Genomic DNA, 27,994 nt, shown 5'->3' with positions numbered 1-27,994 from the left:
GTTTGGGGCTGGTCACAGCAGCGACTTTGGCTGTTGGGGAGATGATCGAGGGCAGCCGAGGCTGCGGGGCCGTGTCCAGGCCGAGGCCGCCCGTGTGGCTCCGTGGGGCCCCGCGCGGGGAGCAGCCGCCATCGGCCGGCGCGGGCTGGGCAGGGCCACGGGCGCTACTCCTGCAGCTGTCGTGCCAGGCAGGGCCAGCAGAGCAGCGCCCGCAGCGCCCGCAGCGCCCGCCTCAGGCGGCCGGGCCGTTTGCTCGGGGCAGGCGGCTGCTGCCTGCGGGCCTGCGCTCCCGGCTGCGGAGCTGGGGCGCCGCGAGGGCTCTGTGGCCCTGCCTCGGGCCCCTGCTGGCCCACGGAGGCTTCGCTGTACAGGGAGGGAAACGAGCCATACAGCAACTCCGGTGCCTGCCTCTCAAACCAGACCTCCTGAGGGGCGGGCAGCTCATCTGCTGCAGGATCTGGAAACCTTTGGGCCCTGCCTTCTGCTTCATACATCTCGAGGACGCTGATTTCATCCCAGTCGGCCTCGTCCTCCTCCTCCCACAGCAAGGGAGTGGGCCCGAAGCTGAAGACGCTTAGATGGTCACTGCAGTCCTGTGGGAGGTCTGTGATGGTGCTGTCCTCCTCCACGGAGTCTCGGAGATCTCTGAGCTCCGGTTCACTGCAGTCGTCCCAGCTAGAGAGGTCTTGGGAGCTGCTGAACTCTCCTTGGGATGGTTCTTGCTCGACCTCACCTTGGCGGTCTTCGGAAAGCTCAGTCTGGCTGCAGTATTCCCAGTCTGAGCTCCCGTCCTCATTCTACTCCTCTGCCAGCAGCGACCCCTGCTCTGCCTCTTCCAGCTGCTCCCTGGGGGTTTGGGCTCCCAGTGGGCTGCGTGAAGGGCTGGGGGGGCAGCAGGGGCTGTCGGGAGCGGAGACTGGGCTCTGTGTCCCTGCTGATGGCACCTCTTCACTGCGGGCAGGAGAATGTGCCTGCTTTTCCCGGCTGCTCACGCTTCCTTCCCCTTGCTGGGTCAGCTCTGGGTCAGTCACCTGGTAGGGTTGTTGCTCTGCCCCATCTCCCCAGAGCACCCTCACAGCTGCTTCCTTTGCTGTCATTGCTGGTACCAGTGGGTAGAATTCACAGCTTCTCATGTCTTCGCTCAGATGAAGCTCTTGGGCCTCAACATCTCCCCACTTGTCAGCCATGTCGTGTTTCTTCTCTTTGTGATGGGTCTCTCCTCCTCCTCAGTGTCAGGCTGTGGCCAGACTGAGGCACCCAGTGCCCCCACCAAGTGCCTGCTGAGGGCCTGGTCTTGACCCCAGCTGGACAGGGGGCTGGGTGACTGGAAGGAGTTGAGGTTTCTTGTTGTCTTCTTGCTGTACAGGGAGCTCCTGTAGCAGAGACAGAGACAGAGACAGATCCCGGGAGCTGCTTCCTTCGATGAGAGTGGCTCTCACGGGACTGGGCCACCCCAGGGCTCCGCGCCCCTTCCATACACCCTCAGCCACGGTGGAACCCTCTGATGTCACAATGGTCTCTGGGCACCACCATGTCCTGCATCATCAAGGGCCACACCCAGTGCCCCTTCAGCAGCTGAGCCCACTGGAAGCTGCATGGAGCCCAGGCCCTTCCTGCAGTCCCACAGTGCACCCACTGTGTCATGGTCCTACTTGACAGCCTGACCTGCACCCTGCAGAGCCCTGCCTTGGCAGAGTGGGCTGCTGTGGGCACGAGCCCTTGGCCAGATGGACGCAGCCAGGGACTTGTGGGCAGTGGCTCCGTGTGCAGGATCAGACTGGGCATGGGGAGTGTCTCTCTCAGGGCTCTGCCTTGGCCCTGGGGCTCTTTTGTGGCTTCCCCAATGACACAGGCAGTGCATCAATCAGCATGTTTGCAGGGGATGGGGGAGCTGAGTGGGGCAGGGGCACCATGGCAAGATTTGGGCATGCACAGGAACCTGGACAAGCTTGAGAAGTGGGAGACAGCCTCATCTGACAACCTCACGAGGTCCCACAAGGCCAAGTGCCAGGTGCTGCACCTGGCCTGGGACAATTCCTGAATCCATCCAGGCCAGAAGAGACGTTCAGATCTGTCTGTTTGGTGCTGCCTCCCTGGCTGCTCCCAGCGCCTCCAGAAGCAGCACTGGCTGGCTCTTGGCCTGGCCCGTGCCCACCTCCAGCAGGGCTGGCCAGAGGGGAGCCCCCCCAGGCTGTGCCTCTGCCCCCCAGCCCCTGTGGGCAGAGTGGGGCTGCTGTGGGTGGGCTCCAGAGGGGAATGGCCTTGCAGCAGAAAGTGCTGGAGAGAGCCCAGGGACCTTTATGAAAATGAGCACAAATAAATTCATTGTGATTTACCGGACTCAGAGTAAAAGGGATGAAATTCAGGTTTGATATAGAAAATACTTCTTCCCTGTGAGGGTGGTGAAGTCCTGGCACAGGTTGCTCAGAGGAGCATAGTAAATAAAGTTTCAGAATTCTTCATTTCTGTCCCATTTGTATTCCATAAGTTCAGGTTTAGTTTTCAGAGTGCCACCTTCTCTGCTGCTTGTCATTTGTGTCCTTCTGTCTCTCGTGCCTTCTTTTGTCTGCTCTTTTTCCCTTCCAGGGTCTCTTTTTACCTGTGGCAGCTCCCAGCCAAAGACCCTCCCCTGACTTTTTTTCCCTTCCCAATCCAGGTGCTAAAACAGCCCTGGATGAAATTATGGAGGCTGGCAGTGAAATGTCTTTGTATTATCTTGCTCCACTTGTGTCTTGGCCCCTTCAGAATTTTGCCCTGAAGGGCAGGAACGTATTTTCCTTGCTGGCAGCTGGAATTGCAGCCCATGGCAGTGAGTGCCAGAGATGTCAGAGGGCAATTGCAGAGGCTGCCAGGGCGCTGCTCCTGCCGTGCCAGCCAAGGGAGCTGTGCAGGGCAGGGTCAGGCTGCAGCAGCTGCAGACAGCAAAGGCGGCTTTGCTGCACATTCTGCGGCTGGAAAGCAGAGGGAAGAAGGAAAGGGAGTCCCTGACGGAATCCTGGAATGCTTGTGGCTGGAAGGAACCTGGCTATGGTTCCATCCAGGGTTAAGGTGCCATGAGGGAGAGGTGCCTCTGCCCCAGTAAAGGCACAAATGAGACCATAGGAGAACAAAACCAGATTTTTTTGGACATGGATTTTATTGAACAAGAAATGGGAGCTAGGGAGATAGAAGTACAAAAGAGGTCTTGGAGAGAGAGAGAGATTCTTATTATTATTACCTCTTCTTTCTCTTCTTCATTCTTTATCTTCTTATTCCTATTCTCATTCTTCTTATTCTTACTAAATTTACTACTACTATTTCTTCTTCATCTTCTTATTCCTACTCTTCTTATTCTTACTAAATTTACTATTTCTTCTTCATCTTCTTATTCTTATTCTTCATATTCTTACCAAATTTACTACTATTTCTTCTTCATCCTCTTATTCCTATTCTTCTTATTCTTACTAAATTTACTATTTCTTCTTCTTTTTTTTTTTTTTTTTTACTACTACCATTTCTTAAATGGAACTTTAACTTGTGTTGGAAGAATGGTACGAGTCAAAGTCCTGGCACTGGGTGAGCGTCAGGGTCTCATTCCACCTCGATGACTCTGTGGATTCACTGCTGAGCGCTCTGGCACCAGTTGTGTCCCATGGGTGTTGTTTGGGGCTGGTCACAGCAGCGACTTTGGCTGTTGGGGAGATGATCGAGGGCAGCTGAGGCTGCGGGGCCGTGTCCAGGCCGAGGCCGCCCGTGTGGCTCCGTGGGGCCCCGCGCGGGGAGCAGCCGCCATCGGCCGGCGCGGGCTGGGCAGGGCCACGGGCGCTACTCCTGCAGCTGTCGTGCCAGGCAGGGCCAGCAGAGCAGCGCCCGCAGCGCCCGCAGCGCCCGCCTCAGGCGGCCGGGCCGTTTGCTCGGGGCAGGCGGCTGCTGCCTGCGGGCCTGCGCTCCCGGCTGCGGAGCTGGGGCGCCGCGAGGGCTCTGTGGCCCTGCCTCGGGCCCCTGCTGGCCCACGGAGGCTTCGCTGTACAGGGAGGGAAACGAGCCATACAGCAACTCCGGTGCCTGCCTCTCAAACCAGACCTCCTGAGGGGCGGGCAGCTCATCTGCTGCAGGATCTGGAAACCTTTGGGCCCTGCCTTCTGCTTCATACATCTCGAGGACGCTGATTTCATCCCAGTCGGCCTCGTCCTCCTCCTCCCACAGCAAGGGAGTGGGCCCGAAGCTGAAGACGCTTAGATGGTCACTGCAGTCCTGTGGGAGGTCTGTGATGGTGCTGTCCTCCTCCACGGAGTCTCGGAGATCTCTGAGCTCCGGTTCACTGCAGTCGTCCCAGCTAGAGAGGTCTTGGGAGCTGCTGAACTCTCCTTGGGATGGTTCTTGCTCGACCTCACCTTGGCGGTCTTCGGAAAGCTCAGTCTGGCTGCAGTATTCCCAGTCTGAGCTCCCGTCCTCATTCTCCTCCTCTGCCAGCAGCGACCCCTGCTCTGCCTCTTCCAGCTGCTCCCTGGGGGTTTGGGCTCCCAGTGGGCTGCATGAAGGGCTGGGGGGGCAGCAGGGGCTGTCGGGAGCGGAGACTGGGCTCTGTGTCCCTGCTGATGGCACCTCTTCACTGCGGGCAGGAGAATGTGCCTGCTTTTCCCGGCTGCTCACGCTTCCTTCCCCTTGCTGGGTCAGCTCTGGGTCAGTCACCTGGTAGGGTTGTTGCTCTGCCCCATCTCCCCAGAGCACCCTCACAGCTGCTTCCTTTGCTGTCATTGCTGGTACCAGTGGGTAGAATTCACAGCTTCTCATGTCTTCGCTCAGATGAAGCTCTTGGGCCTCAACATCTCCCCACTTGTCAGCCATGTCGTGTTTCTTCTCTTTGTGATGGGTCTCTCCTCCTCCTCAGTGTCAGGCTGTGGCCAGACTGAGGCACCCAGTGCCCCCACCAAGTGCCTGCTGAGGGCCTGGTCTTGACCCCAGCTGGACAGGGGGCTGGGTGACTGGAAGGAGTTGAGGTTTCTTGTTGTCTTCTTGCTGTACAGGGAGCTCCTGTAGCAGAGACAGAGACAGAGACAGATCCCGGGAGCTGCTTCCTTCGATGAGAGTGGCTCTCACGGGACTGGGCCACCCCAGGGCTCCGCGCCCCTTCCATACACCCTCAGCCACGGTGGAACCCTCTGATGTCACAATGGTCTCTGGGCACCACCATGTCCTGCATCATCAAGGGCCACACCCAGTGCCCCTTCAGCAGCTGAGCCCACTGGAAGCTGCATGGAGCCCAGGCCCTTCCTGCAGTCCCACAGTGCACCCACTGTGTCATGGTCCTACCTGACAGCCTGACCTGCACCCTGCAGAGCCCTGCCTTGGCAGAGTGGGCTGCTGTGGGCACGAGCCCTTGGCCAGATGGACGCAGCCAGGGACTTGTGGGCAGTGGCTCCGTGTGCAGGATCAGACTGGGCATGGGGAGTGTCTCTCTCAGGGCTCTGCCTTGGCCCTGGGGCTCTTTTGTGGCTTCCCCAATGACACAGGCAGTGCATCAATCAGCATGTTTGCAGGGGATGGGGGAGCTGAGTGGGGCAGGGGCACCATGGCAAGATTTGGGCATGCACAGGAACCTGGACAAGCTTGAGAAGTGGGAGACAGCCTCATCTGACAACCTCACGAGGTCCCACAAGGCCAAGTGCCAGGTGCTGCACCTGGCCTGGGACAATTCCTGAATCCATCCAGGCCAGAAGAGACGTTCAGATCTGTCTGTTTGGTGCTGCCTCCCTGGCTGCTCCCAGCGCCTCCAGAAGCAGCACTGGCTGGCTCTTGGCCTGGCCCGTGCCCACCTCCAGCAGGGCTGGCCAGAGGGGAGCCCCCCCAGGCTGTGCCTCTGCCCCCCAGCCCCTGTGGGCAGAGTGGGGCTGCTGTGGGTGGGCTCCAGAGGGGAATGGCCTTGCAGCAGAAAGTGCTGGAGAGAGCCCAGGGACCTTTATGAAAATGAGCACAAATAAATTCATTGTGATTTACCGGACTCAGAGTAAAAGGGATGAAATTCAGGTTTGATATAGAAAATACTTCTTCCCTGTGAGGGTGGTGAAGTCCTGGCACAGGTTGCTCAGAGGAGCATAGTAAATAAAGTTTCAGAATTCTTCATTTCTGTCCCATTTGTATTCCATAAGTTCAGGTTTAGTTTTCAGAGTGCCACCTTCTCTGCTGCTTGTCATTTGTGTCCTTCTGTCTCTCGTGCCTTCTTTTGTCTGCTCTTTTTCCCTTCCAGGGTCTCTTTTTACCTGTGGCAGCTCCCAGCCAAAGACCCTCCCCTGACTTTTTTTTCCCTTCCCAATCCAGGTGCTAAAACAGCCTTGGATGAAATTATGGAGGCTGGCAGTGAAATGTCTTTGTATTATCTTGCTCCACTTGTGTCTTGGCCCCTTCAGAATTTTGCCCTGAAGGGCAGGAACGTATTTTCCTTGCTGGCAGCTGGAATTGCAGCCCATGGCAGTGAGTGCCAGAGATGTCATAGGGCAATTGCAGAGGCTGCCAGGGCGCTGCTCCTGCCGTGCCAGCCAAGGGAGCTGTGAAGGGCAGGGTCAGGCTGCAGCAGCTGCAGACAGCAAAGGCGGCTTTGCTGCACATTCTGCGGCTGGAAAGCAGAGGGAAGAAGGAAAGGGAGTCCCTGACGGAATCCTGGAATGCTTGTGGCTGGAAGGAACCTGGCTATGGTTCCATCCACGGTTAAGGTGCCATGAGGGAGAGGTGCCTCTGCCCCAGTAAAGGCACAAATGAGACCATAGGAGAACAAAACCAGATTTTTTTGGACATGGATTTTATTGAACAAGAAATGGGAGCTAGGGAGATAGAAGTACAAAAGAGGTCTTGGAGAGAGAGAGCTTCTTATTATCTCTTCTTCCTTCTTTCTCTTCTTCTTTCTCTTCTTCTTCTTTAAAATATTCTTATTTTCGTTCTAATGAAGCTTATTCACTTGTTATGCTTACTTACTATGTCATTCTTATTTTCTTAATATTCTTATATTCATTACTACTTTTTCATCTTCTTATTCCTATTCTTCTTATTCTTACTAAATTTGCTACTACTATTTCTTCTTCATCTTCTTATTCCTACTCTTCTTATTCTTACTAAATTTGCTACTACTATTTCTTCTTCATCTTCTTATTCCTACCCTTCTTATTCTTACTAAATTTACTATTTCTTCTTCTTCTTTTTTTTTTTTTTTTTACTACTACCATTTCTTAAATGGAACTTTAACTTGTGTTGGAAGAATGGTACGAGTCAATGTCCTGGCACTGGGTGAGCGTCAGGGTCTCTTTCCACCTCGATGACTCTGTGGATTCACTGCTGAGCGCTCTGGCACCAGTTGTGTCCCATGGGTGTTGTTTGGGGCTGGTCACAGCAGCGACTTTGGCTGTTGGGGAGATGATCGAGGGCAGCCGAGGCTGCGGGGCCGTGTCCAGGCCGAGGCCGCCCGTGTGGCTCCGTGGGGCCCCGCGCGGGGAGCAGCCGCCATCGGCCGGCGCGGGCTGGGCAGGGCCACGGGCGCTACTCCTGCAGCTGTCGTGCCAGGCAGGGCCAGCAGAGCAGCGCCCGCAGCGCCCGCAGCGCCCGCCTCAGGCGGCCGGGCCGTTTGCTCGGGGCAGGCGGCTGCTGCCTGCGGGCCTGCGCTCCCGGCTGCGGAGCTGGGGCGCCGCGAGGGCTCTGTGGCCCTGCCTCGGGCCCCTGCTGGCCCACGGAGGCTTCGCTGTACAGGGAGGGAAACGAGCCATACAGCAACTCCGGTGCCTGCCTCTCAAACCAGACCTCCTGAGGGGCGGGCAGCTCATCTGCTGCAGGATCTGGAAACCTTTGGGCCCTGCCTTCTGCTTCATACATCTCGAGGACGCTGATTTCATCCCAGTCGGCCTCGTCCTCCTCCTCCCACAGCAAGGGAGTGGGCCCGAAGCTGAAGACGCTTAGATGGTCACTGCAGTCCTGTGGGAGGTCTGTGATGGTGCTGTCCTCCTCCACGGAGTCTCGGAGATCTCTGAGCTCCGGTTCACTGCAGTCGTCCCAGCTAGAGAGGTCTTGGGAGCTGCTGAACTCTCCTTGGGATGGTTCTTGCTCGACCTCACCTTGGCGGTCTTCGGAAAGCTCAGTCTGGCTGCAGTATTCCCAGTCTGAGCTCCCGTCCTCATTCTACTCCTCTGCCAGCAGCGACCCCTGCTCTGCCTCTTCCAGCTGCTCCCTGGGGGTTTGGGCTCCCAGTGGGCTGCGTGAAGGGCTGGGGGGGCAGCAGGGGCTGTCGGGAGCGGAGACTGGGCTCTGTGTCCCTGCTGATGGCACCTCTTCACTGCGGGCAGGAGAATGTGCCTGCTTTTCCCGGCTGCTCACGCTTCCTTCCCCTTGCTGGGTCAGCTCTGGGTCAGTCACCTGGTAGGGTTGTTGCTCTGCCCCATCTCCCCAGAGCACCCTCACAGCTGCTTCCTTTGCTGTCATTGCTGGTACCAGTGGGTAGAATTCACAGCTTCTCATGTCTTCGCTCAGATGAAGCTCTTGGGCCTCAACATCTCCCCACTTGTCAGCCATGTCGTGTTTCTTCTCTTTGTGATGGGTCTCTCCTCCTCCTCAGTGTCAGGCTGTGGCCAGACTGAGGCACCCAGTGCCCCCACCAAGTGCCTGCTGAGGGCCTGGTCTTGACCCCAGCTGGACAGGGGGCTGGGTGACTGGAAGGAGTTGAGGTTTCTTGTTGTCTTCTTGCTGTACAGGGAGCTCCTGTAGCAGAGACAGAGACAGAGACAGATCCCGGGAGCTGCTTCCTTCGATGAGAGTGGCTCTCACGGGACTGGGCCACCCCAGGGCTCCGCGCCCCTTCCATACACCCTCAGCCACGGTGGAACCCTCTGATGTCACAATGGTCTCTGGGCACCACCATGTCCTGCATCATCAAGGGCCACACCCAGTGCCCCTTCAGCAGCTGAGCCCACTGGAAGCTGCATGGAGCCCAGGCCCTTCCTGCAGTCCCACAGTGCACCCACTGTGTCATGGTCCTACTTGACAGCCTGACCTGCACCCTGCAGAGCCCTGCCTTGGCAGAGTGGGCTGCTGTGGGCACGAGCCCTTGGCCAGATGGACGCAGCCAGGGACTTGTGGGCAGTGGCTCCGTGTGCAGGATCAGACTGGGCATGGGGAGTGTCTCTCTCAGGGCTCTGCCTTGGCCCTGGGGCTCTTTTGTGGCTTCCCCAATGACACAGGCAGTGCATCAATCAGCATGTTTGCAGGGGATGGGGGAGCTGAGTGGGGCAGGGGCACCATGGCAAGATTTGGGCATGCACAGGAACCTGGACAAGCTTGAGAAGTGGGAGACAGCCTCATCTGACAACCTCACGAGGTCCCACAAGGCCAAGTGCCAGGTGCTGCACCTGGCCTGGGACAATTCCTGAATCCATCCAGGCCAGAAGAGACGTTCAGATCTGTCTGTTTGGTGCTGCCTCCCTGGCTGCTCCCAGCGCCTCCAGAAGCAGCACTGGCTGGCTCTTGGCCTGGCCCGTGCCCACCTCCAGCAGGGCTGGCCAGAGGGGAGCCCCCCCAGGCTGTGCCTCTGCCCCCCAGCCCCTGTGGGCAGAGTGGGGCTGCTGTGGGTGGGCTCCAGAGGGGAATGGCCTTGCAGCAGAAAGTGCTGGAGAGAGCCCAGGGACCTTTATGAAAATGAGCACAAATAAATTCATTGTGATTTACCGGACTCAGAGTAAAAGGGATGAAATTCAGGTTTGATATAGAAAATACTTCTTCCCTGTGAGGGTGGTGAAGTCCTGGCACAGGTTGCTCAGAGGAGCATAGTAAATAAAGTTTCAGAATTCTTCATTTCTGTCCCATTTGTATTCCATAAGTTCAGGTTTAGTTTTCAGAGTGCCACCTTCTCTGCTGCTTGTCATTTGTGTCCTTCTGTCTCTCGTGCCTTCTTTTGTCTGCTCTTTTTCCCTTCCAGGGTCTCTTTTTACCTGTGGCAGCTCCCAGCCAAAGACCCTCCCCTGACTTTTTTTCCCTTCCCAATCCAGGTGCTAAAACAGCCCTGGATGAAATTATGGAGGCTGGCAGTGAAATGTCTTTGTATTATCTTGCTCCACTTGTGTCTTGGCCCCTTCAGAATTTTGCCCTGAAGGGCAGGAACGTATTTTCCTTGCTGGCAGCTGGAATTGCAGCCCATGGCAGTGAGTGCCAGAGATGTCAGAGGGCAATTGCAGAGGCTGCCAGGGCGCTGCTCCTGCCGTGCCAGCCAAGGGAGCTGTGCAGGGCAGGGTCAGGCTGCAGCAGCTGCAGACAGCAAAGGCGGCTTTGCTGCACATTCTGCGGCTGGAAAGCAGAGGGAAGAAGGAAAGGGAGTCCCTGACGGAATCCTGGAATGCTTGTGGCTGGAAGGAACCTGGCTATGGTTCCATCCAGGGTTAAGGTGCCATGAGGGAGAGGTGCCTCTGCCCCAGTAAAGGCACAAATGAGACCATAGGAGAACAAAACCAGATTTTTTTGGACATGGATTTTATTGAACAAGAAATGGGAGCTAGGGAGATAGAAGTACAAAAGAGGTCTTGGAGAGAGAGAGAGATTCTTATTATTATTACCTCTTCTTTCTCTTCTTCATTCTTTATCTTCTTATTCCTATTCTCATTCTTCTTATTCTTACTAAATTTACTACTACTATTTCTTCTTCATCTTCTTATTCCTACTCTTCTTATTCTTACTAAATTTACTATTTCTTCTTCATCTTCTTATTCTTATTCTTCATATTCTTACCAAATTTACTACTATTTCTTCTTCATCCTCTTATTCCTATTCTTCTTATTCTTACTAAATTTACTATTTCTTCTTCTTTTTTTTTTTTTTTTTTACTACTACCATTTCTTAAATGGAACTTTAACTTGTGTTGGAAGAATGGTACGAGTCAAAGTCCTGGCACTGGGTGAGCGTCAGGGTCTCATTCCACCTCGATGACTCTGTGGATTCACTGCTGAGCGCTCTGGCACCAGTTGTGTCCCATGGGTGTTGTTTGGGGCTGGTCACAGCAGCGACTTTGGCTGTTGGGGAGATGATCGAGGGCAGCTGAGGCTGCGGGGCCGTGTCCAGGCCGAGGCCGCCCGTGTGGCTCCGTGGGGCCCCGCGCGGGGAGCAGCCGCCATCGGCCGGCGCGGGCTGGGCAGGGCCACGGGCGCTACTCCTGCAGCTGTCGTGCCAGGCAGGGCCAGCAGAGCAGCGCCCGCAGCGCCCGCAGCGCCCGCCTCAGGCGGCCGGGCCGTTTGCTCGGGGCAGGCGGCTGCTGCCTGCGGGCCTGCGCTCCCGGCTGCGGAGCTGGGGCGCCGCGAGGGCTCTGTGGCCCTGCCTCGGGCCCCTGCTGGCCCACGGAGGCTTCGCTGTACAGGGAGGGAAACGAGCCATACAGCAACTCCGGTGCCTGCCTCTCAAACCAGACCTCCTGAGGGGCGGGCAGCTCATCTGCTGCAGGATCTGGAAACCTTTGGGCCCTGCCTTCTGCTTCATACATCTCGAGGACGCTGATTTCATCCCAGTCGGCCTCGTCCTCCTCCTCCCACAGCAAGGGAGTGGGCCCGAAGCTGAAGACGCTTAGATGGTCACTGCAGTCCTGTGGGAGGTCTGTGATGGTGCTGTCCTCCTCCACGGAGTCTCGGAGATCTCTGAGCTCCGGTTCACTGCAGTCGTCCCAGCTAGAGAGGTCTTGGGAGCTGCTGAACTCTCCTTGGGATGGTTCTTGCTCGACCTCACCTTGGCGGTCTTCGGAAAGCTCAGTCTGGCTGCAGTATTCCCAGTCTGAGCTCCCGTCCTCATTCTCCTCCTCTGCCAGCAGCGACCCCTGCTCTGCCTCTTCCAGCTGCTCCCTGGGGGTTTGGGCTCCCAGTGGGCTGCATGAAGGGCTGGGGGGGCAGCAGGGGCTGTCGGGAGCGGAGACTGGGCTCTGTGTCCCTGCTGATGGCACCTCTTCACTGCGGGCAGGAGAATGTGCCTGCTTTTCCCGGCTGCTCACGCTTCCTTCCCCTTGCTGGGTCAGCTCTGGGTCAGTCACCTGGTAGGGTTGTTGCTCTGCCCCATCTCCCCAGAGCACCCTCACAGCTGCTTCCTTTGCTGTCATTGCTGGTACCAGTGGGTAGAATTCACAGCTTCTCATGTCTTCGCTCAGATGAAGCTCTTGGGCCTCAACATCTCCCCACTTGTCAGCCATGTCGTGTTTCTTCTCTTTGTGATGGGTCTCTCCTCCTCCTCAGTGTCAGGCTGTGGCCAGACTGAGGCACCCAGTGCCCCCACCAAGTGCCTGCTGAGGGCCTGGTCTTGACCCCAGCTGGACAGGGGGCTGGGTGACTGGAAGGAGTTGAGGTTTCTTGTTGTCTTCTTGCTGTACAGGGAGCTCCTGTAGCAGAGACAGAGACAGAGACAGATCCCGGGAGCTGCTTCCTTCGATGAGAGTGGCTCTCACGGGACTGGGCCACCCCAGGGCTCCGCGCCCCTTCCATACACCCTCAGCCACGGTGGAACCCTCTGATGTCACAATGGTCTCTGGGCACCACCATGTCCTGCATCATCAAGGGCCACACCCAGTGCCCCTTCAGCAGCTGAGCCCACTGGAAGCTGCATGGAGCCCAGGCCCTTCCTGCAGTCCCACAGTGCACCCACTGTGTCATGGTCCTACCTGACAGCCTGACCTGCACCCTGCAGAGCCCTGCCTTGGCAGAGTGGGCTGCTGTGGGCACGAGCCCTTGGCCAGATGGACGCAGCCAGGGACTTGTGGGCAGTGGCTCCGTGTGCAGGATCAGACTGGGCATGGGGAGTGTCTCTCTCAGGGCTCTGCCTTGGCCCTGGGGCTCTTTTGTGGCTTCCCCAATGACACAGGCAGTGCATCAATCAGCATGTTTGCAGGGGATGGGGGAGCTGAGTGGGGCAGGGGCACCATGGCAAGATTTGGGCATGCACAGGAACCTGGACAAGCTTGAGAAGTGGGAGACAGCCTCATCTGACAACCTCACGAGGTCCCACAAGGCCAAGTGCCAGGTGCTGCACCTGGCCTGGGACAATTCCTGAATCCATCCAGGCCAGAAGAGACGTTCAGATCTGTCTGTTTGGTGCTGCCTCCCTGGCTGCTCCCAGCGCCTCCAGAAGCAGCACTGGCTGGCTCTTGGCCTGGCCCGTGCCCACCTCCAGCAGGGCTGGCCAGAGGGGAGCCCCCCCAGGCTGTGCCTCTGCCCCCCAGCCCCTGTGGGCAGAGTGGGGCTGCTGTGGGTGGGCTCCAGAGGGGAATGGCCTTGCAGCAGAAAGTGCTGGAGAGAGCCCAGGGACCTTTATGAAAATGAGCACAAATAAATTCATTGTGATTTACCGGACTCAGAGTAAAAGGGATGAAATTCAGGTTTGATATAGAAAATACTTCTTCCCTGTGAGGGTGGTGAAGTCCTGGCACAGGTTGCTCAGAGGAGCATAGTAAATAAAGTTTCAGAATTCTTCATTTCTGTCCCATTTGTATTCCATAAGTTCAGGTTTAGTTTTCAGAGTGCCACCTTCTCTGCTGCTTGTCATTTGTGTCCTTCTGTCTCTCGTGCCTTCTTTTGTCTGCTCTTTTTCCCTTCCAGGGTCTCTTTTTACCTGTGGCAGCTCCCAGCCAAAGACCCTCCCCTGACTTTTTTTTCCCTTCCCAATCCAGGTGCTAAAACAGCCTTGGATGAAATTATGGAGGCTGGCAGTGAAATGTCTTTGTATTATCTTGCTCCACTTGTGTCTTGGCCCCTTCAGAATTTTGCCCTGAAGGGCAGGAACGTATTTTCCTTGCTGGCAGCTGGAATTGCAGCCCATGGCAGTGAGTGCCAGAGATGTCATAGGGCAATTGCAGAGGCTGCCAGGGCGCTGCTCCTGCCGTGCCAGCCAAGGGAGCTGTGAAGGGCAGGGTCAGGCTGCAGCAGCTGCAGACAGCAAAGGCGGCTTTGCTGCACATTCTGCGGCTGGAAAGCAGAGGGAAGAAGGAAAGGGAGTCCCTGACGGAATCCTGGAATGCTTGTGGCTGGAAGGAACCTGGCTATGGTTCCATCCACGGTTAAGGTGCCATGAGGGAGAGGTGCCTCTGCCCCAGTAAAGGCACAAATGAGACCATAGGAGAACAAAACCAGATTTTTTTGGACATGGATTTTATTGAACAAGAAATGGGAGCTAGGGAGATAGAAGTACAAAAGAGGTCTTGGAGAGAGAGAGCTTCTTATTATCTCTTCTTCCTTCTTTCTCTTCTTCTTTCTCTTCTTCTTCTTTAAAATATTCTTATTTTCGTTCTAATGAAGCTTATTCACTTGTTATGCTTACTTACTATGTCATTCTTATTTTCTTAATATTCTTATATTCATTACTACTTTTTCATCTTCTTATTCCTATTCTTCTTATTCTTACTAAATTTGCTACTACTATTTCTTCTTCATCTTCTTATTCCTACTCTTCTTATTCTTACTAAATTTGCTACTACTATTTCTTCTTCATCTTCTTATTCCTACCCTTCTTATTCTTACTAAATTTACTATTTCTTCTTCTTCTTTTTTTTTTTTTTTTTACTACTACCATTTCTTAAATGGAACTTTAACTTGTGTTGGAAGAATGGTACGAGTCAATGTCCTGGCACTGGGTGAGCGTCAGGGTCTCTTTCCACCTCGATGACTCTGTGGATTCACTGCTGAGCGCTCTGGCACCAGTTGTGTCCCATGGGTGTTGTTTGGGGCTGGTCACAGCAGCGACTTTGGCTGTTGGGGAGATGATCGAGGGCAGCCGAGGCTGCGGGGCCGTGTCCAGGCCGAGGCCGCCCGTGTGGCTCCGTGGGGCCCCGCGCGGGGAGCAGCCGCCATCGGCCGGCGCGGGCTGGGCAGGGCCACGGGCGCTACTCCTGCAGCTGCCGTGCCAGGCAGGGCCAGCAGAGCAGCGCCCGCAGCGCCCGCAGCGCCCGCCTCAGGCGGCCGGGCCGTTTGCTCGGGGCAGGCGGCTGCTGCCTGCGGGCCTGCGCTCCCGGCTGCGGAGCTGGGGCGCCGCGAGGGCTCTGTGGCCCTGCCTCGGGCCCCTGCTGGCCCACGGAGGCTTCGCTGTACAGGGAGGGAAAGGAGCCATACAGCAACTCCGGTGCCTGCCTCTCAAACCAGACCTCCTGAGGGGCGGGCAGCTCATCTGCTGCAGGATCTGGCAGCCTTTGGGCCCTGCCTTCTGCTTCATACATCTCGAGGACGCTGATTTCATCCCAGTCGGCCTCGTCCTCCTCCTCCCACAGCAAGGGAGTGGGCCCGAAGCTGAAGACGCTTAGATGGTCACTGCAGTCCTGTGGGAGGTCTGTGATGGTGCTGTCCTCCTCCACGGAGTCTCGGAGATCTCTGAGCTCCGGTTCACTGCAGTCGTCCCAGCTAGAGAGGTCTTGGGAGCTGCTGAACTCTCCTTGGGATGGTTCTTGCTCGACCTCACCTTGGCGGTCTTCGGAAAGCTCAGTCTGGCTGCAGTATTCCCAGTCTGAGCTCCCGTCCTCATTCTCCTCCTCTGCCAGCAGCGACCCCTGCTCTGCCTCTTCCAGCTGCTCCCTGGGGGTTTGGGCTCCCAGTGGGCTGCGTGAGGGGCTGGGGGGGCAGCAGGGGCTGTCGGGAGCGGAGACTGGGCTCTGTGTCCCTGCTGATGGCACCTCTTCACTGCGGGCAGGAGAATGTGCCTGCTTTTCCCGGCTGCTCACGCTTCCTTCCCCTTGCTGGGTCAGCTCTGGGTCAGTCACCTGGTAGGGTTGTTGCTCTGCCCCATCTCCCCAGAGCACCCTCACAGCTGCTTCCTTTGCTGTCATTGCTGGTACCAGTGGGTAGAATTCACAGCTTCTCATGTCTTCGCTCAGATGAAGCTCTTGGGCCTCAACATCTCCCCACTTGTCAGCCATGTCGTGTTTCTTCTCTTTGTGATGGGTCTCTCCTCCTCCTCAGTGTCAGGCTGTGGCCAGACTGAGGCACCCAGTGCCCCCACCAAGTGCCTGCTGAGGGCCTGGTCTTGACCCCAGCTGGACAGGGGGCTGGGTGACTGGAAGGAGTTGAGGTTTCTTGTTGTCTTCTTGCTGTACAGGGAGCTCCTGTAGCAGAGACAGAGACAGAGACAGATCCCGGGAGCTGCTTCCTTCGATGAGAGTGGCTCTCACGGGACTGGGCCACCCCAGGGCTCCGCGCCCCTTCCATACACCCTCAGCCACGGTGGAACCCTCTGATGTCACAATGGTCTCTGGGCACCACCATGTCCTGCATCATCAAGGGCCACACCCAGTGCCCCTTCAGCAGCTGAGCCCACTGGAAGCTGCATGGAGCCCAGGCCCTTCCTGCAGTCCCACAGTGCACCCACTGTGTCATGGTCCTACTTGACAGCCTGACCTGCACCCTGCAGAGCCCTGCCTTGGCAGAGTGGGCTGCTGTGGGCACGAGCCCTTGGCCAGATGGACGCAGCCAGGGACTTGTGGGCAGTGGCTCCGTGTGCAGGATCAGACTGGGCATGGGGAGTGTCTCTCTCAGGGCTCTGCCTTGGCCCTGGGGCTCTTTTGTGGCTTCCCCAATGACACAGGCAGTGCATCAATCAGCATGTTTGCAGGGGATGGGGGAGCTGAGTGGGGCAGGGGCACCATGGCAAGATTTGGGCATGCACAGGAACCTGGACAAGCTTGAGAAGTGGGAGACAGCCTCATCTGACAACCTCACGAGGTCCCACAAGGCCAAGTGCCAGGTGCTGCACCTGGCCTGGGACAATTCCTGAATCCATCCAGGCCAGAAGAGACGTTCAGATCTGTCTGTTTGGTGCTGCCTCCCTGGCTGCTCCCAGCGCCTCCAGAAGCAGCACTGGCTGGCTCTTGGCCTGGCCCGTGCCCACCTCCAGCAGGGCTGGCCAGAGGGGAGCCCCCCCAGGCTGTGCCTCTGCCCCCCAGCCCCTGTGGGCAGAGTGGGGCTGCTGTGGGTGGGCTCCAGAGGGGAATGGCCTTGCAGCAGAAAGTGCTGGAGAGAGCCCAGGGACCTTTATGAAAATGAGCACAAATAAATTCATTGTGATTTACCGGACTCAGAGTAAAAGGGATGAAATTCAGGTTTGATATAGAAAATACTTCTTCCCTGTGAGGGTGGTGAAGTCCTGGCACAGGTTGCTCAGAGGAGCATAGTAAATAAAGTTTCAGAATTCTTCATTTCTGTCCCATTTGTATTCCATAAGTTCAGGTTTAGTTTTCAGAGTGCCACCTTCTCTGCTGCTTGTCATTTGTGTCCTTCTGTCTCTCGTGCCTTCTTTTGTCTGCTCTTTTTCCCTTCCAGGGTCTCTTTTTACCTGTGGCAGCTCCCAGCCAAAGACCCTCCCCTGACTTTTTTTTCCCTTCCCAATCCAGGTGCTAAAACAGCCTTGGATGAAATTATGGAGGCTGGCAGTGAAATGTCTTTGTATTATCTTGCTCCACTTGTGTCTTGGCCCCTTCAGAATTTTGCCCTGAAGGGCAGGAACGTATTTTCCTTGCTGGCAGCTGGAATTGCAGCCCATGGCAGTGAGTGCCAGAGATGTCATAGGGCAATTGCAGAGGCTGCCAGGGCGCTGCTCCTGCCGTGCCAGCCAAGGGAGCTGTGAAGGGCAGGGTCAGGCTGCAGCAGCTGCAGACAGCAAAGGCGGCTTTGCTGCACATTCTGCGGCTGGAAAGCAGAGGGAAGAAGGAAAGGGAGTCCCTGACGGAATCCTGGAATGCTTGTGGCTGGAAGGAACCTGGCTATGGTTCCATCCACGGTTAAGGTGCCATGAGGGAGAGGTGCCTCTGCCCCAGTAAAGGCACAAATGAGACCATAGGAGAACAAAACCAGATTTTTTTGGACATGGATTTTATTGAACAAGAAATGGGAGCTAGGGAGATAGAAGTACAAAAGAGGTCTTGGAGAGAGAGAGCTTCTTATTATCTCTTCTTCCTTCTTTCTCTTCTTCTTTCTCTTCTTCTTCTTTAAAATATTCTTATTTTCGTTCTAATGAAGCTTATTCACTTGTTATGCTTACTTACTATGTCATTCTTATTTTCTTAATATTCTTATATTCATTACTACTTTTTCATCTTCTTATTCCTATTCTTCTTATTCTTACTAAATTTGCTACTACTATTTCTTCTTCATCTTCTTATTCCTACTCTTCTTATTCTTACTAAATTTGCTACTACTATTTCTTCTTCATCTTCTTATTCCTACCCTTCTTATTCTTACTAAATTTACTATTTCTTCTTCTTCTTTTTTTTTTTTTTTTTTACTACTACCATTTCTTAAATGGAACTTTAACTTGTGTTGGAAGAATGGTACGAGTCAATGTCCTGGCACTGGGTGAGCGTCAGGGTCTCTTTCCACCTCGATGACTCTGTGGATTCACTGCTGAGCGCTCTGGCACCAGTTGTGTCCCATGGGTGTTGTTTGGGGCTGGTCACAGCAGCGACTTTGGCTGTTGGGGAGATGATCGAGGGCAGCCGAGGCTGCGGGGCCGTGTCCAGGCCGAGGCCGCCCGTGTGGCTCCGTGGGGCCCCGCGCGGGGAGCAGCCGCCATCGGCCGGCGCGGGCTGGGCAGGGCCACGGGCGCTACTCCTGCAGCTGCCGTGCCAGGCAGGGCCAGCAGAGCAGCGCCCGCAGCGCCCGCAGCGCCCGCCTCAGGCGGCCGGGCCGTTTGCTCGGGGCAGGCGGCTGCTGCCTGCGGGCCTGCGCTCCCGGCTGCGGAGCTGGGGCGCCGCGAGGGCTCTGTGGCCCTGCCTCGGGCCCCTGCTGGCCCACGGAGGCTTCGCTGTACAGGGAGGGAAAGGAGCCATACAGCAACTCCGGTGCCTGCCTCTCAAACCAGACCTCCTGAGGGGCGGGCAGCTCATCTGCTGCAGGATCTGGCAGCCTTTGGGCCCTGCCTTCTGCTTCATACATCTCGAGGACGCTGATTTCATCCCAGTCGGCCTCGTCCTCCTCCTCCCACAGCAAGGGAGTGGGCCCGAAGCTGAAGACGCTTAGATGGTCACTGCAGTCCTGTGGGAGGTCTGTGATGGTGCTGTCCTCCTCCACGGAGTCTCGGAGATCTCTGAGCTCCGGTTCACTGCAGTCGTCCCAGCTAGAGAGGTCTTGGGAGCTGCTGAACTCTCCTTGGGATGGTTCTTGCTCGACCTCACCTTGGCGGTCTTCGGAAAGCTCAGTCTGGCTGCAGTATTCCCAGTCTGAGCTCCCGTCCTCATTCTCCTCCTCTGCCAGCAGCGACCCCTGCTCTGCCTCTTCCAGCTGCTCCCTGGGGGTTTGGGCTCCCAGTGGGCTGCGTGAGGGGCTGGGGGGGCAGCAGGGGCTGTCGGGAGCGGAGACTGGGCTCTGTGTCCCTGCTGATGGCACCTCTTCACTGCGGGCAGGAGAATGTGCCTGCTTTTCCCGGCTGCTCACGCTTCCTTCCCCTTGCTGGGTCAGCTCTGGGTCAGTCACCTGGTAGGGTTGTTGCTCTGCCCCATCTCCCCAGAGCACCCTCACAGCTGCTTCCTTTGCTGTCATTGCTGGTACCAGTGGGTAGAATTCACAGCTTCTCATGTCTTCGCTCAGATGAAGCTCTTGGGCCTCAACATCTCCCCACTTGTCAGCCATGTCGTGTTTCTTCTCTTTGTGATGGGTCTCTCCTCCTCCTCAGTGTCAGGCTGTGGCCAGACTGAGGCACCCAGTGCCCCCACCAAGTGCCTGCTGAGGGCCTGGTCTTGACCCCAGCTGGACAGGGGGCTGGGTGACTGGAAGGAGTTGAGGTTTCTTGTTGTCTTCTTGCTGTACAGGGAGCTCCTGTAGCAGAGACAGAGACAGAGACAGATCCCGGGAGCTGCTTCCTTCGATGAGAGTGGCTCTCACGGGACTGGGCCACCCCAGGGCTCCGCGCCCCTTCCATACACCCTCAGCCACGGTGGAACCCTCTGATGTCACAATGGTCTCTGGGCACCACCATGTCCTGCATCATCAAGGGCCACACCCAGTGCCCCTTCAGCAGCTGAGCCCACTGGAAGCTGCATGGAGCCCAGGCCCTTCCTGCAGTCCCACAGTGCACCCACTGTGTCATGGTCCTACTTGACAGCCTGACCTGCACCCTGCAGAGCCCTGCCTTGGCAGAGTGGGCTGCTGTGGGCACGAGCCCTTGGCCAGATGGACGCAGCCAGGGACTTGTGGGCAGTGGCTCCGTGTGCAGGATCAGACTGGGCATGGGGAGTGTCTCTCTCAGGGCTCTGCCTTGGCCCTGGGGCTCTTTTGTGGCTTCCCCAATGACACAGGCAGTGCATCAATCAGCATGTTTGCAGGGGATGGGGGAGCTGAGTGGGGCAGGGGCACCATGGCAAGATTTGGGCATGCACAGGAACCTGGACAAGCTTGAGAAGTGGGAGACAGCCTCATCTGACAACCTCACGAGGTCCCACAAGGCCAAGTGCCAGGTGCTGCACCTGGCCTGGGACAATTCCTGAATCCATCCAGGCCAGAAGAGACGTTCAGATCTGTCTGTTTGGTGCTGCCTCCCTGGCTGCTCCCAGCGCCTCCAGAAGCAGCACTGGCTGGCTCTTGGCCTGGCCCGTGCCCACCTCCAGCAGGGCTGGCCAGAGGGGAGCCCCCCCAGGCTGTGCCTCTGCCCCCCAGCCCCTGTGGGCAGAGTGGGGCTGCTGTGGGTGGGCTCCAGAGGGGAATGGCCTTGCAGCAGAAAGTGCTGGAGAGAGCCCAGGGACCTTTATGAAAATGAGCACAAATAAATTCATTGTGATTTACCGGACTCAGAGTAAAAGGGATGAAATTCAGGTTTGATATAGAAAATACTTCTTCCCTGTGAGGGTGGTGAAGTCCTGGCACAGGTTGCTCAGAGGAGCATAGTAAATAAAGTTTCAGAATTCTTCATTTCTGTCCCATTTGTATTCCATAAGTTCAGGTTTAGTTTTCAGAGTGCCACCTTCTCTGCTGCTTGTCATTTGTGTCCTTCTGTCTCTCGTGCCTTCTTTTGTCTGCTCTTTTTCCCTTCCAGGGTCTCTTTTTACCTGTGGCAGCTCCCAGCCAAAGACCCTCCCCTGACTTTTTTTTTCCCTTCCCAATCCAGGTGCTAAAACAGCCCTGGATGAAATTATGGAGGCTGGCAGTGAAATGTCTTTGTATTATCTTGCTCCACTTGTGTCTTGGCCCCTTCAGAATTTTGCCCTGAAGGGCAGGAACGTATTTTCCTTGCTGGCAGCTGGAATTGCAGCCCATGGCAGTGAGTGCCAGAGATGTCAGAGGGCAATTGCTGAGGCTGCCAGGGCGCTGCTCCTGCCGTGCCAGCCAAGGGAGCTGTGCAGGGCAGGGTCAGGCTGCAGCAGCTGCAGACAGCAAAGGCGGCTTTGCTGCACATTCTGCAGCTGGAAAGCAGAGGGAAGAAGGAAAGGGAGTCCCTGACGGAATCCTGGAATGCTTGTGGCTGGAAGGAACCTGGCTATGGTTCCATCCAGGGTTAAGGTGCCATGAGGGAGAGGTGCCTCTGCCCCAGTAAAGGCACAAATGAGACCATAGGAGAACAAAACCAGATTTTTTTGGACATGGATTTTATTGAACAAGAAATGGGAGCTAGGGAGATAGAAGTACAAAAGAGGTCTTGGAGAGAGAGAGAGCTTCTTATTATTATTACCTCTTCTTTCTCTTCTTCATTCTTTATCTTCTTATTCCTATTCTCATTCTTCTTATTCTTACTAAATTTACTACTACTATTTCTTCTTCATCTTCTTATTCCTACTCTTCTTATTCTTACTAAATTTACTATTTCTTCTTCATCTTCTTATTCTTATTCTTCATATTCTTACTAAATTTACTACTATTTCTTCTTCATCTTCTTATTTCTATTCTTCTTATTCTTACTAAATTTACTATTTCTTCTTCTTTTTTTTTTTTTTTTTTTTACTACTACCATTTCTTAAATGGAACTTTAACTTGTGTTGGAAGAATGGTACGAGTCAAAGTCCTGGCACTGGGTGAGCGTCAGGGTCTCATTCCACCTCGATGACTCTGTGGATTCACTGCTGAGCGCTCTGGCACCAGTTGTGTCCCATGGGTGTTGTTTGGGGCTGGTCACAGCAGCGACTTTGGCTGTTGGGGAGATGATCGAGGGCAGCCGAGGCTGCGGGGCCGTGTCCAGGCCGAGGCCGCCCGTGTGGCTCCGTGGGGCCCCGCGCGGGGAGCAGCCGCCATCGGCCGGCGCGGGCTGGGCAGGGCCACGGGCGCTACTCCTGCAGCTGTCGTGCCAGGCAGGGCCAGCAGAGCAGCGCCCGCAGCGCCCGCAGCGCCCGCCTCAGGCGGCCGGGCCGTTTGCTCGGGGCAGGCGGCTGCTGCCTGCGGGCCTGCGCTCCCGGCTGCGGAGCTGGGGCGCCGCGAGGGCTCTGTGGCCCTGCCTCGGGCCCCTGCTGGCCCACGGAGGCTTCGCTGTACAGGGAGGGAAACGAGCCATACAGCAACTCCGGTGCCTGCCTCTCAAACCAGACCTCCTGAGGGGCGGGCAGCTCATCTGCTGCAGGATCTGGCAGCCTTTGGGCCCTGCCTTCTGCTTCATACATCTCGAGGACGCTGATTTCATCCCAGTCGGCCTCGTCCTCCTCCTCCCACAGCAAGGGAGTGGGCCCGAAGCTGAAGACGCTTAGATGGTCACTGCAGTCCTGTGGGAGGTCTGTGATGGTGCGGTCCTCCTCCACGGAGTCTCGGAGATCTCTGAGCTCCGGTTCACTGCAGTCGTCCCAGCTAGAGAGGTCTTGGGAGCTGCTGAACTCTCCTTGGGATGGTTCTTGCTCGACCTCACCTTGGCGGTTTTCGGAAAGCTCAGTCTGGCTGCAGTATTCCCAGTCTGAGCTCCCGTCCTCATTCTCCTCCTCTGCCAGCAGCGACCCCTGCTCTGCCTCTTCCAGCTGCTCCCTGGGGGTTTGGGCTCCCAGTGGGCTGCGTGAGGGGCTGGGGGGGCAGCAGGGGCTGTCGGGAGCGGAGACTGGGCTCTGTGTCCCTGCTGATGGCACCTCTTCACTGCGGGCAGGAGAATGTGCCTGCTTTTCCCGGCTGCTCACGCTTCCTTCCCCTTGCTGGGTCAGCTCTGGGTCAGTCACCTGGTAGGGTTGTTGCTCTGCCCCATCTCCCCAGAGCACCCTCACAGCTGCTTCCTTTGCTGTCATTGCTGGTACCAGTGGGTAGAATTCACAGCTTCTCATGTCTTCGCTCAGATGAAGCTCTTGGGCCTCAACATCTCCCCACTTGTCAGCCATGTCGTGTTTCTTCTCTTTGTGATGGGTCTCTCCTCCTCCTCAGTGTCAGGCTGTGGCCAGACTGAGGCACCCAGTGCCCCCACCAAGTGCCTGCTGAGGGCCTGGTCTTGACCCCAGCTGGACAGGGGGCTGGGTGACTGGAAGGAGTTGAGGTTTCTTGTTGTCTTCTTGCTGTACAGGGAGCTCCTGTAGCAGAGACAGAGACAGAGACAGATCCCGGGAGCTGCTTCCTTCGATGAGAGTGGCTCTCACGGGACTGGGCCACCCCAGGGCTCCGCGCCCCTTCCATACACCCTCAGCCACGGTGGAACCCTCTGATGTCACAATGGTCTCTGGGCACCACCATGTCCTGCATCATCAAGGGCCACACCCAGTGCCCCTTCAGCAGCTGAGCCCACTGGAAGCTGCATGGAGCCCAGGCCCTTCCTGCAGTCCCACAGTGCACCCACTGTGTCATGGTCCTACTTGACAGCCTGACCTGCACCCTGCAGAGCCCTGCCTTGGCAGAGTGGGCTGCTGTGGGCACGAGCCCTTGGCCAGATGGACGCAGCCAGGGACTTGTGGGCAGTGGCTCCGTGTGCAGGATCAGACTGGGCATGGGGAGTGTCTCTCTCAGGGCTCTGCCTTGGCCCTGGGGCTCTTTTGTGGCTTCCCCAATGACACAGGCAGTGCATCAATCAGCATGTTTGCAGGGGATGGGGGAGCTGAGTGGGGCAGGGGCACCATGGCAAGATTTGGGCATGCACAGGAACCTGGACAAGCTTGAGAAGTGGGAGACAGCCTCATCTGACAACCTCACGAGGTCCCACAAGGCCAAGTGCCAGGTGCTGCACCTGGCCTGGGACAATTCCTGAATCCATCCAGGCCAGAAGAGACGTTCAGATCTGTCTGTTTGGTGCTGCCTCCCTGGCTGCTCCCAGCGCCTCCAGAAGCAGCACTGGCTGGCTCTTGGCCTGGCCCGTGCCCACCTCCAGCAGGGCTGGCCAGAGGGGAGCCCCCCCAGGCTGTGCCTCTGCCCCCCAGCCCCTGTGGGCAGAGTGGGGCTGCTGTGGGTGGGCTCCAGAGGGGAATGGCCTTGCAGCAGAAAGTGCTGGAGAGAGCCCAGGGACCTTTATGAAAATGAGCACAAATAAATTCATTGTGATTTACCGGACTCAGAGTAAAAGGGATGAAATTCAGGTTTGATATAGAAAATACTTCTTCCCTGTGAGGGTGGTGAAGTCCTGGCACAGGTTGCTCAGAGGAGCATAGTAAATAAAGTTTCAGAATTCTTCATTTCTGTCCCATTTGTATTCCATAAGTTCAGGTTTAGTTTTCAGAGTGCCACCTTCTCTGCTGCTTGTCATTTGTGTCCTTCTGTCTCTCGTGCCTTCTTTTGTCTGCTCTTTTTCCCTTCCAGGGTCTCTTTTTACCTGTGGCAGCTCCCAGCCAAAGACCCTCCCCTGACTTTTTTTTTCCCTTCCCAATCCAGGTTCTAAAACAGCCCTGGATGAAATTATGGAGGCTGGCAGTGAAATGTCTTTGTATTATCTTGCTCCACTTGTGTCTTGGCCCCTTCAGAATTTTGCCCTGAAGGGCAGGAACGTATTTTCCTTGCTGGCAGCTGGAATTGCAGCCCATGGCAGTGAGTGCCAGAGATGTCAGAGGGCAATTGCTGAGGCTGCCAGGGCGCTGCTCCTGCCGTGCCAGCCAAGGGAGCTGTGCAGGGCAGGGTCAGGCTGCAGCAGCTGCAGACAGCAAAGGCGGCTTTGCTGCACATTCTGCAGCTGGAAAGCAGAGGGAAGAAGGAAAGGGAGTCCCTGACGGAATCCTGGAATGCTTGTGGCTGGAAGGAACCTGGCTATGGTTCCATCCAGGGTTAAGGTGCCATGAGGGAGAGGTGCCTCTGCCCCAGTAAAGGCACAAATGAGACCATAGGAGAACAAAACCAGATTTTTTTGGACATGGATTTTATTGAACAAGAAATGGGAGCTAGGGAGATAGAAGTACAAAAGAGGTCTTGGAGAGAGAGAGAGCTTCTTATTATTATTACCTCTTCTTTCTCTTCTTCATTCTTTATCTTCTTATTCCTATTCTCATTCTTCTTATTCTTACTAAATTTACTACTACTATTTCTTCTTCATCTTCTTATTCCTACTCTTCTTATTCTTACTAAATTTACTATTTCTTCTTCATCTTCTTATTCTTATTCTTCATATTCTTACTAAATGTACTACTATTTCTTCTTCATCTTCTTATTTCTATTCTTCTTATTCTTACTAAATTTACTATTTCTTCTTCTTTTTTTTTTTTTTTTTTTTACTACTACCATTTCTTAAATGGAACTTTAACTTGTGTTGGAAGAATGGTACGAGTCAAAGTCCTGGCACTGGGTGAGCGTCAGGGTCTCATTCCACCTCGATGACTCTGTGGATTCACTGCTGAGCGCTCTGGCACCAGTTGTGTCCCATGGGTGTTGTTTGGGGCTGGTCACAGCAGCGACTTTGGCTGTTGGGGAGATGATCGAGGGCAGCCGAGGCTGCGGGGCCGTGTCCAGGCCGAGGCCGCCCGTGTGGCTCCGTGGGGCCCCGCGCGGGGAGCAGCCGCCATCGGCCGGCGCGGGCTGGGCAGGGCCACGGGCGCTACTCCTGCAGCTGCCGTGCCAGGCAGGGCCAGCAGAGCAGCGCCCGCAGCGCCCGCAGCGCCCGCCTCAGGCGGCCGGGCCGTTTGCTCGGGGCAGGCGGCTGCTGCCTGCGGGCCTGCGCTCCCGGCTGCGGAGCTGGGGCGCCGCGAGGGCTCTGTGGCCCTGCCTCGGGCCCCTGCTGGCCCACGGAGGCTTCGCTGTACAGGGAGGGAAAGGAGCCATACAGCAACTCCGGTGCCTGCCTCTCAAACCAGACCTCCTGAGGGGCGGGCAGCTCATCTGCTGCAGGATCTGGCAGCCTTTGGGCCCTGCCTTCTGCTTCATACATCTCGAGGACGCTGATTTCATCCCAGTCGGCCTCGTCCTCCTCCTCCCACAGCAAGGGAGTGGGCCCGAAGCTGAAGACGCTTAGATGGTCACTGCAGTCCTGTGGGAGGTCTGTGATGGTGCTGTCCTCCTCCACGGAGTCTCGGAGATCTCTGAGCTCCGGTTCACTGCAGTCGTCCCAGCTAGAGAGGTCTTGGGAGCTGCTGAACTCTCCTTGGGATGGTTCTTGCTCGACCTCACCTTGGCGGTCTTTGGAAAGCTCAGTCTGGCTGCAGTATTCCCAGTCTGAGCTCCCGTCCTCATTCTCCTCCTCTGCCAGCAGCGACCCCTGCTCTGCCTCTTCCAGCTGCTCCCTGGGGGTTTGGGCTCCCAGTGGGCTGCGTGAGGGGCTGGGGGGGGCAGCAGGGGCTGTCGGGAGCGGAGACTGGGCTCTGTGTCCCTGCTGATGGCACCTCTTCACTGCGGGCAGGAGAATGTGCCTGCTTTTCCCGGCTGCTCACGCTTCCTTCCCCTTGCTGGGTCAGCTCTGGGTCAGTCACCTGGTAGGGTTGTTGCTCTGCCCCATCTCCCCAGAGCACCCTCACAGCTGCTTCCTTTGCTGTCATTGCTGGTACCAGTGGGTAGAATTCACAGCTTCTCATGTCTTCGCTCAGATGAAGCTCTCGGGCCTCAACATCTCCCCACTTGTCAGCCATGTCGTGTTTCTTCTCTTTGTGATGGGTCTCTCCTCCTCCTCAGTGTCAGGCTGTGGCCAGACTGAGGCACCCAGTGCCCCCACCAAGTGCCTGCTGAGGGCCTGGTCTTGACCCCAGCTGGACAGGGGGCTGGGTGACTGGAAGGAGTTGAGGTTTCTTGTTGTCTTCTTGCTGTACAGGGAGCTCCTGTAGCAGAGACAGAGACAGAGACAGATCCCGGGAGCTGCTTCCTTCGATGAGAGTGGCTCTCACGGGACTGGGCCACCCCAGGGCTCTGCGCCCCTTCCATACACCCTCAGCCACGGTGGAACCCTCTGATGTCACAAGGGTCTCTGGGCACCACCATGTCCTGCATCATCAAGGGCCACACCCAGTGCCCCTTCAGCAGCTGAGCCCACTGGAAGCTGCATGGAGCCCAGGCCCTTCCTGCAGTCCCACAGTGCACCCACTGTGTCATGGTCCTACTTGACAGCCTGACCTGCACCCTGCAGAGCCCTGCCTTGGCAGAGTGGGCTGCTGTGGGCACGAGCCCTTGGCCAGATGGACGCAGCCAGGGACTTGTGGGCAGTGGCTCCGTGTGCAGGATCAGACTGGGCATGGGGAGTGTCTCTCTCAGGGCTCTGCCTTGGCCCTGGGGCTCTTTTGTGGCTTCCCCAATGACACAGGCAGTGCATCAATCAGCATGTTTGCAGGGGATGGGGGAGCTGAGTGGGGCAGGGGCACCATGGCAAGATTTGGGCATGCACAGGAACCTGGACAAGCTTGAGAAGTGGGAGACAGCCTCATCTGACAACCTCACGAGGTCCCACAAGGCCAAGTGCCAGGTGCTGCACCTGGCCTGGGACAATTCCTGAATCCATCCAGGCCAGAAGAGACGTTCAGATCTGTCTGTTTGGGGCTGCCTCCCTGGCTGCTCCCAGCGCCTCCAGAAGCAGCACTGGCTGGCTCTTGGCCTGGCCCGTGCCCACCTCCAGCAGGGCTGGCCAGAGGGGAGCCCCCCCAGGCTGTGCCTCTGCCCCCCAGCCCCTGTGGGCAGAGTGGGGCTGCTGTGGGTGGGCTCCAGAGGGGAATGGCCTTGCAGCAGAAAGTGCTGGAGAGAGCCCAGGGACCTTTATGAAAATGAGCACAAAT

Source organism: Zonotrichia albicollis, chromosome 8 (assembly GCF_047830755.1).
Source record: "Zonotrichia albicollis isolate bZonAlb1 chromosome 8, bZonAlb1.hap1, whole genome shotgun sequence".
In the NCBI taxonomy this organism is placed as follows: domain Eukaryota; kingdom Metazoa; phylum Chordata; class Aves; order Passeriformes; family Passerellidae; genus Zonotrichia; species Zonotrichia albicollis.
This window is presented reverse-complemented; position numbering follows the sequence as displayed.